The sequence below is a fragment of the Spermophilus citellus genome, assembly GCF_964194105.1.
Source record: "Spermophilus citellus genome assembly, chromosome: 5".
NCBI lineage: Eukaryota > Metazoa > Chordata > Mammalia > Rodentia > Sciuridae > Spermophilus > Spermophilus citellus.
This window is the reverse complement of record NC_138186.1, coordinates 3,981,601-3,994,241: the sequence shown is the minus strand read 5'-3', so window position 1 is coordinate 3,994,241 and position 12,641 is coordinate 3,981,601.

The following is a 12,641-nucleotide window of genomic DNA, read 5'->3' as shown; positions in this document are numbered from 1 at the left end:
AAAAAACTGGTCAAAACACAGAAACAAATCCACAGAAGAGTACATATTGTTGGGTATAAGTCTCAAGAATAGAGGAGCTGATTCAAAGAGCTCCTGATGACTTAAGCTTGGAATAATTTGTGTAAAAAGTTATGTTTGATTAAATGACTGAATAAATATACTAAGAGAGAATAGATATATTCCCCCTCAGATAAGCCCCATTAATTTATATAGATATTCCATCTTCAAAGAAGTGGGATGTGTCTCCTGTGGTAGTCAGCTTTCTGTCACTGTGACAAAATACCTGAGATAATCCACTAACATGGAGGGAAGGTTTATTTTGGCTCATGGTTTCAGAGCTTTATGTCCATGGTTACTTGGCCCCATTGCTTAGGGCCTGTGGCGGTGGTGCATCAGGGTGGGAGCTAGTGGTGGAGGAAAGCTGTCACTTCATGGGAGCTGGGTGGCTAAGGCAGAGACAAGCAGTGGCCCAGTCCCAATCCCTCTTCCCACCACATCGCCAGTGACCTCACGTCCTCCCATTAGGCCACCTCTTAAAAGTTCCACCACCTCCCAATAGCCCCCATTGCAGGGGATCAAGCTCCCACACAGGACCCTTGGGGACACTTATCCAAAACCACACTCCTCATCCCCAGGTGATGCCGTCACAGAGTGCCGAACGTTCTTCCAAGAAGACAGTATGTAAAGAAAGACAGGAGAGTGAATTCACAGTGGGGACCTGAGAGACACCCGTACCCCTCAGCGCTCCACGGTGCTCCTCTGGCCCTAGTTCTTTCCAGGGTGAACCAGGATATCACACTCAGTTATTTTTCTTGCCTCCCTGGCTTCTCCTGGACATGGTCATTTTTCAGATTCCTTGTTTGCTGATGGCCTCTGATTTGAGGCACGCTGGTCAGTCCTTCTGTAGAGCAGCCTCTTGCTGTTTTTCTCATGAGCGGGCCAGTGGTAAGGGTATTTGAGAGGAAGATCTCTGATATGAAGTACCAGGCTTATCACTTTGTGTCAATCACACGTACCCTTGACAACAACACCCGCAAGACTTCCTGCTGTTGCCGTGGTTCCTGGCCACCTAGATCAGGTGGGGTTTGTAGGTGTCACCACTGTGCTCTTAGAAAGGAAGCCATTACATGCCACCTCCATTCCCAGACACTGAGCATGGAGGCGGAGCAATTCTCTGTATCATCTTTATAATTTTTTTGTAAATCTAAAATTATTTAAAATAGCAAATTTATTTTTTTGATGAATCAATGAGTCCTACTACTCCAAATAACTATTCCTAGATAGTGTGGAAACTGAGGCTCAAAGAAGCTCAAAACAATAGCCTCTTGAGAATACGTGTATTCTGCCCTTTGAGACATCCAAAAAGCTTGCTACAAAAAGCAAATCAGTTAAGAACCTTTGATCTCCCTGGATTTTCCTCCATGTTAAATTCGCCCTAGGAAACCAGATCTTAAGCTTGGGAATGACAGATGAAGATTCACACTGCAAAAACCCTAATAGTAGCCCCAAGATCAGAGCAAAGTTGGTGATTTTGATCTGACACAGGGCAGCAGCTCCGATGCAGAGCACCAAGTGATTTGGTGTTTGGTTCTCATGCTGTCTCAAGTACTTAGCTCGGTTCGGTTCCCATTTAAAATGGGTTGTGTACAACAGAGCTCATCGTATGGAGATGCACCAGTGCTCAATACTCTGGCCCAGTTGCTGAATGCAACATGTGGAAAATTCATAATTCCAAGAAGTGTTTAAAATGCAATGAATCTTTACTCTCCGTCCAGAATTTATTCATTAAAAAAAAAAAAACATATGTAAAATATTCCTCTCACAGCAGCTTTTGCCTGGGTAAAACCACCTTGTAATGAAGCCCTATTCTAGTCAACATTCACACTGGGAAGCCTCCTTTCCTTCCAGAAGAATGGATATTCAGAATCATCATCTTGCACCCAAAGCATTAGGTTTCCAAGGATATGAAAGAGTAGAGACTGTTAAAACAAAATGAGTTTAACTAAAATAATTTACTCAGGAAACACTGGAAAACTGAATTTGGAATTTTCAGAGTGACCCAGAATCAAAGTGTTTGTCTGGATGGTAGAACTGAATGGCTTAAAATCTGGGACTTGTTTTTGGTTTGTTTCATGATCATTTATCTTTGAATATGGCTGAAACATAAGAAATGTGCTAAGTGTCTATTAGCAAAATTTTGAGATTCCTAATCTTTAGTTCAAGTAATAACATATTCTTACTGTATTAATCAGGATTATCTAACTGATTGACAATCTGAAATATAATGGAATTTGCTTTCCAAGAACTTTTTGTAACAACATCAAGATTAAGCAAAGTTCTGTTCATGCCAAACTTGGTCCTAAAAAGAAAAAAAAAATTACTTTTGAAGATGTACTGGATGATGGTGTGATATTTCAATGATATAATATATAGAAAAGATGAATAGTTCTTTTAATTTCTAAACTTAGTTTTCCCTTAATTATTGAGTTCTGCTTCTCATTTTCCAATTTGTATCCCCATGATTTCTAAGAAAATAAAAGTTGTTAGTTTTGAAGTTTCCTGTTTACTCAACTTAATTGTTTTCCATTTGTGGTGAAGAGCATTGCAAATTCTTTCCAAAACTGTGTTTTTTAAAATCATCTCTATAAGAGACCTCAATTAATGAGACGACCTGTAACTGGTTGCAAAATGTGGAACTTTGTTTTTATTCCCATGATCCATTGCTGACCAGATCAATGCTTTGCCTTAGAATGTAACTAAGAAGCGTAATGAATTCACAATCCTATTTAATATCCATGAAATAGAGCCAATTTTTCTCTTAGAATCATAAAGTGAGAGCAGCATATAATTATGACAAACTATAGGCATACATTATCTATTTTTATGAAAAATGCAATGCTTCAGGGAATAGAATTTATATATTGCTGTGATTTTTGTGAACACACATATGAAAATTTGATCTCTTGGAATTAAAACCTCACATGAAAAATATCACAGCGAAAGCTACAAACCCCCCTCGAAAAATAATACAACACAACCTACCAGAGTAAATTGAAAATATCCAACAAAAACATCTCATTTGTTAAACTAAAATTAATTGAACAAACATTGAAATATTTGAACTGACAGATGCAGGATTCCCACAGTGCTCCAGGCGGCAGTGCCGAAGACAAGAAGATGTTGAAATGTCAGTAAAAATTCCACTTTGCAGTTCTCCCGCTGAACAAGGAAAGGCGGTTGTCTTTGGTATCATATTATTTAAGAAGTGGCAAGGTAGGAAAAATAATTAACTTTATTTAAAAAAAGCAACATAATTGGATTGACCACACAGTCTGTGGGAAGAGAGGTCCAGCAGCCCTGGCCAGTCTGCCATACAAAGACCCTCCGGTCAGAGGCAGGCCAGTCCCTCACTGACCTGGTCAAGCATGAGTGAAGTGCATTTCCTCATATGGAAGAGTTCTCATAGGCTGGTCCAACAGAGAAGAAGCAGGAAATTCCTGGTAAGCGTACTGTCTCTGACGTCTCTCGTTTGTTTCGGCATTGATGGTTTCAGAATTGTGGTTCAGAATGTCTTAGTAACTCTTTGCTCTGGACAACGCCAAGTATTTTTTCAGACCTTCATTGAGTGCCATGAACAAGGCAGCTTCGGTCATCAATGTTCCCCCGTCAGTGTGAGGGAAAAAATCGTGCATTTTATTGTAATATTAAGATGGCATAAATAACTGAATTTGTTTTCAATAACATGCAATTACCCACTAACGTAGACAGTTGTCCATTTAGTGGTGCTACAGCATATCAATAGCATAATAATCTATGCATGTGTGTGTGCATATCCACAGATACGGAGGTGGTCCTTGAAAAGGTTTTGAGTTTTTTTTCCATTTTGAGGTTCTCATTTAAGTGTTTCTCTGCATTTTATGAAAGTATGTTTTCATTCTTTCTTTTTTTTTTTTTTTCTTGGTTTTGCCAGAAAATCCAACTTGAAACTTTCGATTACATATGCTAAAAAAACTAATCATATTTTTTCTCCCCTGGGAGTGTTGATACTTCCTGACTCTACAGCTTACTGGTTCTTTCCTGATCATTGGAGGATGTCTCCCTTCAACCTCTTACAGGTGTCTCAGATGACAGTGTTCTTTCCTGGACAATGAGGTTTGACCCAGGGGCCCCGCTGTTCCTTCCTGGCCACTGTGTTTCTCTGTTCCATTGGTGTTTCAGAGCTCAGTTCTGCTCACTGGGGAAAAATGCTACAAGCCCATTTGTCCATAGTCCTTCAAGTCCACAGCTCTGTAGGGACGACGGGTCCTGAAGATGAGAAGCAACAGGACTTTCGAAAGTTCTATTAGAATATATAAAATGACAAAGGAGACTAAGGATCTGCATGCTGTATGTGGTTAGTATATAAAGAAACTGCAAACCTGCTCCAAACAGGAGGCTGCCTATCATGTGCAGCTAGTGGTTTATGACACTTAAGCAGGCTCATGACATGACAGATTTGTAGTTATCTTGATTCTCACACCAACCACCCAACTGTGAAGTCAAAATGAATCAATATACTCACCCGCACATTCACAGAGAGGCCTACAAGTGCAAGATCTCAAGAGAGAGGTGCAGACAATGAAAATATCTTTGTCCCGGTATACACAGTGCCTTATTTGGAATCATTTAAAACTTAACAGTTACCCCTACCAAATGGTATGAGTGCAGGGTACATATCACCATTTATGAAATAAGGGGAAATTGGGCAGGTAGTGAATCTTTTTGATATCTAAAAGCATACATTTTGTGGTTTGGGAATAGCTGGGTTCAGCCAGGAGCCTTGGCAATGGCTGAAGGCTTCTGCAAGCTTATAACCCAAGTAGCAGTGCTGCACTGTGCTCTGGACTGTGGGCTGAACGTCTCCACTGGGCATCTCCATGCAGCCTGGGCTTCCTCATAACATAGGACTTTCATCCCAAGAATAAGGGCATCATGGTTTGGATCTTACATAGCCCCCAATGGCTCGTGTGATCAGGGGCTGGTCCCAGTCTGTGGTGTCCTGGGAAGTGGTGTAGCCTTTAGGAGGCGGCCTAGTGGGAGGAAGTGAGGTCCTGGGACGTGCCCTGGGAGGCACATCTTCCACTCTGTCTCTCTGCCCTGCCTTCCCACCACCAGGAAGAACGGCTCTCCTCCTCCAGGCCCTTCTCTATGACCTTCTGCCCCAGAGCAGTGGGGACAAGGGCCACCGATTGAAGTCTTTGTCACCATGAGCCCAAATAAACCTCTCCTCTGTATCAGTTAATTAGCTAATTAGTTGATTATTTAATTAGATATTTTGTCACAGCAACAGAAATCTGACAACATGGAGGGTCCTGACAGAACAAAGCCCAAGTGCACACGTTTTTATGAATGGAGAAGTTACATGATGTTACCAATCTGCTCAAAGTACTGGAGTGACTTCCCATCTAAGCATTGCCTAAATTTCTACATGAGCCTGCAAGGACCTTCCTTATCTTTAACCTATTTCTCCCTCTTTTTCACTCATCCTTCATTCAGATTTTTATGCAAATATCACCTAAAGAAATTTCTTTGGGGCTGGCTCTAGAAGCTGAGGCAGAGGTATTGCAAATTCATAGCCAGCCTCAGCAACTTAGCAAGGCAAGAGCAACTTAATAAGACCCTGTTTCAAAATAAAGAATAAAAAAGAGCTGGGGATGTGTCTCAGTGGTTAAGCGCCCTTGGGTTCAATCTCTGGTACCAAAACAAGAAAACAACAAAAATACATATTTCTTGACTAACCTGGCCATGCTCCCTGGAAGTGGTTCTTTGCAGTTCCTTGTCTTATTCTCTGGACTCTTGTTACATCCACTGGATGATCCTTCCTATTTCCATAAGAACCGCCTCCTGTTTGTGTTCAGTTAGCTTCCTGAGAGCGTTTTCTGCCAGTAGCAGGTTGAGGGGCCAAAGCTTCATTTTGTAAAGTGCCTGTTCCTTTAACCCACACTTTCAGGGCTTTGGCCAATACAGTGCTCTGAATTTCCCATGTGTCTTATAAGAGCTTTCTTCTTTGGTTAAAAAACAAAAACATACCATCGAATCTCCTCCAAACAGTCCTGTGTGTACATTAAGCAGCAGGTGGAGTCAGGGTGTGCTCCTGTGATCCCTGCCACCCCCTTTTGTTTGCTGGGGGCTCCACCTTAAATCTTTCAGAGGTATCTACAGGACATTTGCCGTCACACCTTGATGTGATTCACTGAGAGTATCCAGGATTTTTTTTTTATTGGTTGTTCACAACATTACAAAGCTCTTGACATATCATATTTCATACATTAGATTGAAGTGGGTTATGAACCCCCAACTTTACCCCAAATGCAGATTGCAGAATCACGTCGGTTACACATCCACAATTTTACATAATGCCCTATTAGTAATTGTTGTATTCTGCTACCTTTCCTATCCCCTACTATCCCCCCTCCCCTCCCCTCCCATCTTCTCTCTCTACCCCATCTACTGTAATTCATTTCTCTCCTTGTTTATTTTCCCATTCCCCTCACGTGAAGCTAGCCAATCCCTAAAAAACAAATACCAAATGTCTTCTTTGATATAATGAGAGCAACTATGAACAGAGCAGGGAGGAAGAGTAGGAAGAAAAGAGTAACATTAAACAGAGACATGAGATGGGAGGGAAAGGGAGAGAAAAGGGAAATTGCATGGAAATGAAGGGAGACCCTCATTGCTATACAAAAGTATCCAGGATTTAATGTTTCTTTGGAGGTCGTTTCTACTTTGAGAAGTTTTATCAGTTCAAAAGCTGCGAATACGAATGACACTTATTTTTGATTCTAACAAGTTCCCTACTGCTTTATAGTTCTTCTAAGTTCTGTTTGAAAGTTAAACAAATGCCACATAAAAGACTGTTGCACCAGATTGATAGTGGTCTGGAGTTGGCTTCAGGCTCAGATGTGACAAATATAGAGAAAAGGAGGGGGTCTTCAAATTAGTGTCAAAATGACTGAATCACACACTGATACACTTAGTTGAAAAAACAGAATATCATTAAAATAAATCAGTGGGTACAAAAATGTTTTGGAACCAAAACACAGACAGAAACACATGATAATATAAGTGTTTGGATATTAATATTGGCTTGTATTGTACTGGTTTATTACTTGCTTTTAATTTAAAATTTTAATTTTAATTTTATTGTGGATACTTAAGGTATACAGCATGATATTATGGAATACATATAGGTAGTAAAATGTTGAAGCAAATTAAATGATAATAAAAATTAGCATATACGTCATCTCATATGGTTACTCATTTTACATGTGTGTTTGACAAGAGCAGCCAAAATCTGCTCATTTAGCAAAAATCCCAAGTACAGGACAATATTATCACCTAGAATCCTTGTGATGTACATCAGATCTCTAGGCTACATATCCTCTATCTGGTATTTTATTTTTGGTCAACTAAATTTAATGTCAGATTTTAAACTACAATGACATTAATTTAGCATGTTTTTCTAAGTGAATTACAAAGTTTTGGATTTAGGAAACCTGGGTCTTATGCAAAAATCTTTCTTGTAGCCTACGAACTATTCTGGGTCACCATTCTGTGTCTAATCACATCACTTGTAAAAGACTTGTTGCTAACATTACTTTTATCTCTAAAACTCTATAATTTTCCTAGCCAGACTTCTCTATCTCTTCAGGCAATTCTGTCGATATTGTGGAAAACCTTCCTGATTGCCCAGTGCTCTCGCAGGTCTGGTATCCTGAAATACCAACACAGCTAAGCTGGGAACATAATGTAATAAACCAGAATCGCTTCTTGCTCCCTGTGCTTCCAATTCGGGGCTTCCTTTCCTGTGGAATCCCCGCTTTCTGTTTCCCCTTTTGGCAACTAGAACTTATTGTCACCTTCACGCTTATCCAGCTGAATCTGCAAAGAGCAGATATTAGTAAAACCGGGACCTGTCTATCAGTCAATCATTGAGGTGTTTATTCACTGCCTTAATCCACAAAGCGCTGAGCAGCAAGGCAAATCATTGCAGATAAGTGTATTGTATATTCAAGGGCAACTTTCATTTTAACCCTATCGAGAGAAAATAAATGCCTATTTATCATGGATATAAGCTTACCAGTTCATAAAGAACACTTTTATCTATTTGAGTAAGACAGAATTCCTGGTATTATGCACTTAGGAAATAGCCTGTTATTTTATTTTTAACCTCAAGAGAAAAGCAGCCTATTACCTTCCTTACATTCCCATTTTCCTCGCACCAGCAATACCAGTCCTATGCACCCTGGATCTCCTGGGCCTGTGCATGTGTGTGCGTGGTTGGTGGTGTGGGTAGTTCTTTCCCCAAATGTGTGCAAGCGGCATGTTTAAGTCAATCCCTACTGTACAAGAGATAAGAAGAGATAATGAACTAGTGCTTAACAAAGATTATCCAGAGGGTCTTTGGCAGGCAGAGAAGTGGGGCAGTAGGCTAGTCTTTTATTAACACATCATATCCACCCTCCTGGAAAATCCTTTCGCTAGTCTCTGCAAGTGCAAGAAGAAAATAACTAACATCCGAGAAACCTGCAAAATCTTTCTTGTAGCCTACATTCTATTGTTTTCAGAAGAAGGAAGAACTCACAAGAAGTCGTGAACTAAACTCGCTTCCACACAAATGTCATGTGCTTAAATGCACATTGGGGGGGGGGGGGTTCCAACACAAGGTGGAAGGAAAGCCGTGTCAGGCAGGCGTAGTTGCCAATGACCTAAAGCAGGTGCCAAGTTAATTTGGGGGCCAATTTGTCAAGTCTTCCCTTTGAACTGAAAATTACAGAACTACAAAATTTTCAGTTTGAAGCACAATGATGCCGTGGCTGGGAGACCTCCCTCAAATAAGCAAGGTTATAATTACAGTGGTTGGAGATAAGGCAAGCTCTATAATCTGCAGTTTAGCTGACGGTATCTACTTAAGACATCTAACATTTTTCTCTTTTTGCCTCATTAGTCTTTTTTCCAAGTTTTCTATCAATTTCCTGGACAAAACAGGCTGTGTTGCCCATGCTATTGTATAAAAGCAAGCTAGTGCCAGGAAGGGAAGGAAGCTGCTCTCAGGGGACTGGCAGGCTGCAGATCAGTGTGACTAGTGGAGACATTCCCGCTATTGTTAACAAGTTGTGTCAAGGATGTGTACGGTGACATTCCAAAATGCTAATGTCTCCGATTTTTTTTTTATTCTCAAATAGATTCGTGGCTGGACCTTACAATCAGCACTGGGGTGCACAGAGCTGTTCAGCTGTCTTTTGAATCGTTCAGTGGCCTAAGACATTTTATTGGACCGTTACCTATCCAGGTAGGAGTGGAAAGGCGGGAGTGGGAGGAGTTGGGACTGAATTAAGATGATACCAGCAGTCAGCTATCTATCTTTAGCTGGACAGGACACTATCTTTACTGTGCCCCAGGGAGTTAATAATCTCAATGTTTCCATGGCAGAGTTTGATAAACAATTTCAAATTAATAAAAAGATCGACTTCCTGCCTAGATTCTCTGTTCTCCATAATCAATCCCACTTAAACCTAAGAAACAGAATGCTGATTTTTCAAATCTGGGATAATTCCTTCTAATTCTTTCATCCAGGATTATGCATAGATGGTTCCATTTGCCCTAAATGTGATCTACACAAGATGGGACAGAATGAGGGACTTTGTCGCTAAATGATACAGTACATGCACAGGACAATTCATCAGTGAGGTAGTCAGTATGAAGCGCTTACCTGGAGACAATAGGGAAATGACAGAGAGAAGGAGATGGGTATTTATTAACAACCGGTAGCACGCACAATATTTCACATATGAAATGCTGAATCCAGATTTTCACTTAATTATTCATTCTTATCTCCGATCCCATTCTAACTGCTTGAAACACAGCAGTGAAGATAAGTAGTCAAAAAACATTCTGGCTCCAATGGAGCTTACCTTTCATGGAAATGACAGACAATGCAGTAAATACAACGAATAATCTATGTAGGGTGCTGGAAGGTGGAAAAGCCTAGAGAAAAGAAACGTCTTTCGAGCAGCCTAAGGAACAGAGACAGAGAAGCTGCAGTTGCAATAGGGTCATCGGGACTGGCAGCATGAAGAAGTTGGCATTAAATGGGACAGACAAAAGAGATGATGGCTGAGGAAAGAACAGTCCCGAGGAAACTCAGAGTGCCAAAGCTCTCAGGAGAGACAGAGCCCTGGCATGCCCAAATCCCGCATGGTGGACTAGAGCCGACTGGGGAAGTTTGGAAAAGCAGGAGATGAAATTGGAGGGAAGTGGATTGTGGGATTTTGTAGATCCCTGTAAGAATGCTTGGGATGATGCTGAGAAAGGGGAGGGTTATGGGAGTGCTCTTGGTACAGGATAAGCAAGATGTACCAGGTTGGGAGAATCCTCTGAGCAGGAGACTGCAAAGGCACCACTTTATAGAGTCTTTGGAAATGATTTAAGTGACAGTTTCTGGAAACTTCAACTAGGTGGTAGAGATGGAACCAGGTGGCTGGATTCTGGGCCCATTTTGAAGACACAGAATTTCCTGTCTGAATTCGTGTGGGTGTAAGGTACAGGGAGAAGTAAGGAGCAATTCTGAAGTTTATGTTCCAAGCAATTGGAAGAATGAATTGCTACTTACTGAGAGAGGAAAACAAGTCTGACAAAAATCATGGCTCTAAGTGTTGAATACATTATGTTTAAGGAACTCACTATACATTCTGCGGTGATGCAGGCTGAGGGGCAGACAAGCCTGGAACGAACGCAGGAGCCTGGTGTGGGCTGAAGTGAAAGTCCCGTAGATCACGGCTTTACCTGAACCCACGTGAGCTAGCCAAGGAGAGACCACAGCCAGCCAGGGAGAGAGACCCATGAGGTGAACCTTGATGCTCGCTGAAGGAAAGAGCTGGGTAGGAGGGGACTTCAGCAAGAGCCTGCAGATGAGCTGCCACAGACAGAGGAGACGCCATCAAACACAGTGGCCAGAACATCACGCCACGTATTCCAAGGAGACTCCTGTGACAAATTTCATTAAATAGTGCTGAGAGATTCATAAGATCAGAACTGAGAACAGAACCATAGAGGGGCAGAGTGGAGCTCTCCAGGGGCCTTCAGGAAAGGAACTTTAGAAGGGGCAGCGGGGACCTTTGATTGGATAGGCTTAAGACAGAGCAGGGAGCAAGGATTCGGCCATCGAAATCAAGGATTCTGAAGGCGATGTTTATAAAATGGTTCCAAATGAACTACCTAGAGGACCAAGTGGGGTCAAGAGAAAGCATGTTTCTTCTTTTACATTAAAGACAGAGGAATAAAATTTTATATGCTAATGAGAATAGTCCAACACAAGAAAAGTGGAAGAAGGTGAAGAGTGGTCGGATCTCTGTCCTTAAGAAGGTCAGCAGGGTGAGCAGGTGGAGAGGTGACGGTGCACAGGGGACCAAGGGCCCATCTATGATACCGAGGTGGACACAGCTGTGTGATCCAATGAGAAGGTGGGTGCACATCAGTGGAAAGTGGTACAATTCTATGCTGATGCTTCAGATTGAAAGAGATTTGCAGGAAAGAGACGGAAGCTATATAATCCCGAGGGGAGCCTAAGAGCTAACAGACTTGGGAAATGTAGAATGATCTCCAGGGGCCGGGGAGGCCCATTGGAGGTCATTGGTCATGAATTAAAAGTTCAACCAGCTGGGAGGATTTGTTTTTATCCAGCCTTGTTCAGACACAGAATAAACAATGTGCAGAGAAAATAGTGATCCTTATTTTTCTAATGTTTAATGTGGCTTTTTGCCAGAGCCTATACTTACTCTCTAGAGCAAGGAAAAATATAACTTTTCCTTCTATCCAGTTTAAATCTTTCTGGCCCTTCTAAATATTTAGCCATCCCCGTAGAAGGTGAAGTCTGTCTAGGATTAAAATATCCCTCAGATGGTATCCCTCTGAATTAGTCAGCTTTCCACCACTATAACAAAATAACTGAGGTAGCTTTTAAAGTTATTTATGAAGAGAAAAGATTTATTTTGCCTCAAGGTTTGGGGGTTTCAGATAATCATCGAATGGCCCATTTCTTTGGGCCTCTGGTGAGGCAGTATTCTGTGGCAGGATCCTAGGACAGAGCAGATGTTCATGTCCTCAGCCAGGAGGAAAAGAAAGAAAGTGACCAGGGTCCCACTGTCCTTTCAGAGGCACACCCAGTGACCTGAGGACTTCCACCAGTCCCCACATCTGCATGGCTCCACTGCACCTTCCAGTGGTGCCACCTGTGGTCCAAGCCTCAGGCACATGGACGTTAGGAGGACATTCAATATCCAACCTACAGCTCCTCCCTGCATCTCTTCCAAAAATGGCCTGTGCATGGGGTTTAGTTTACAGGTTCTGCAGGTGCCAGGGACAACGTATGCCCTTCAAATGCATTGCTGTTCCTGGTCTCCTGGGTCATCTCATACTGAATGCAGCCCTCCCTAGAGGGAGCAGTGTGCACTATCTGCTGTCCACACTGTGGGCACTGGCTTCGTCCTGGGGCTGGGAGCTGAGCCTGCACTCAATTCCCACTTAGGGCAATAACCTCCCCCAGGCTGGCACAAAGGGGCAGTTCAGCAGTGCGAAGTGCGGAGGAGGTTTTGATCAACCTT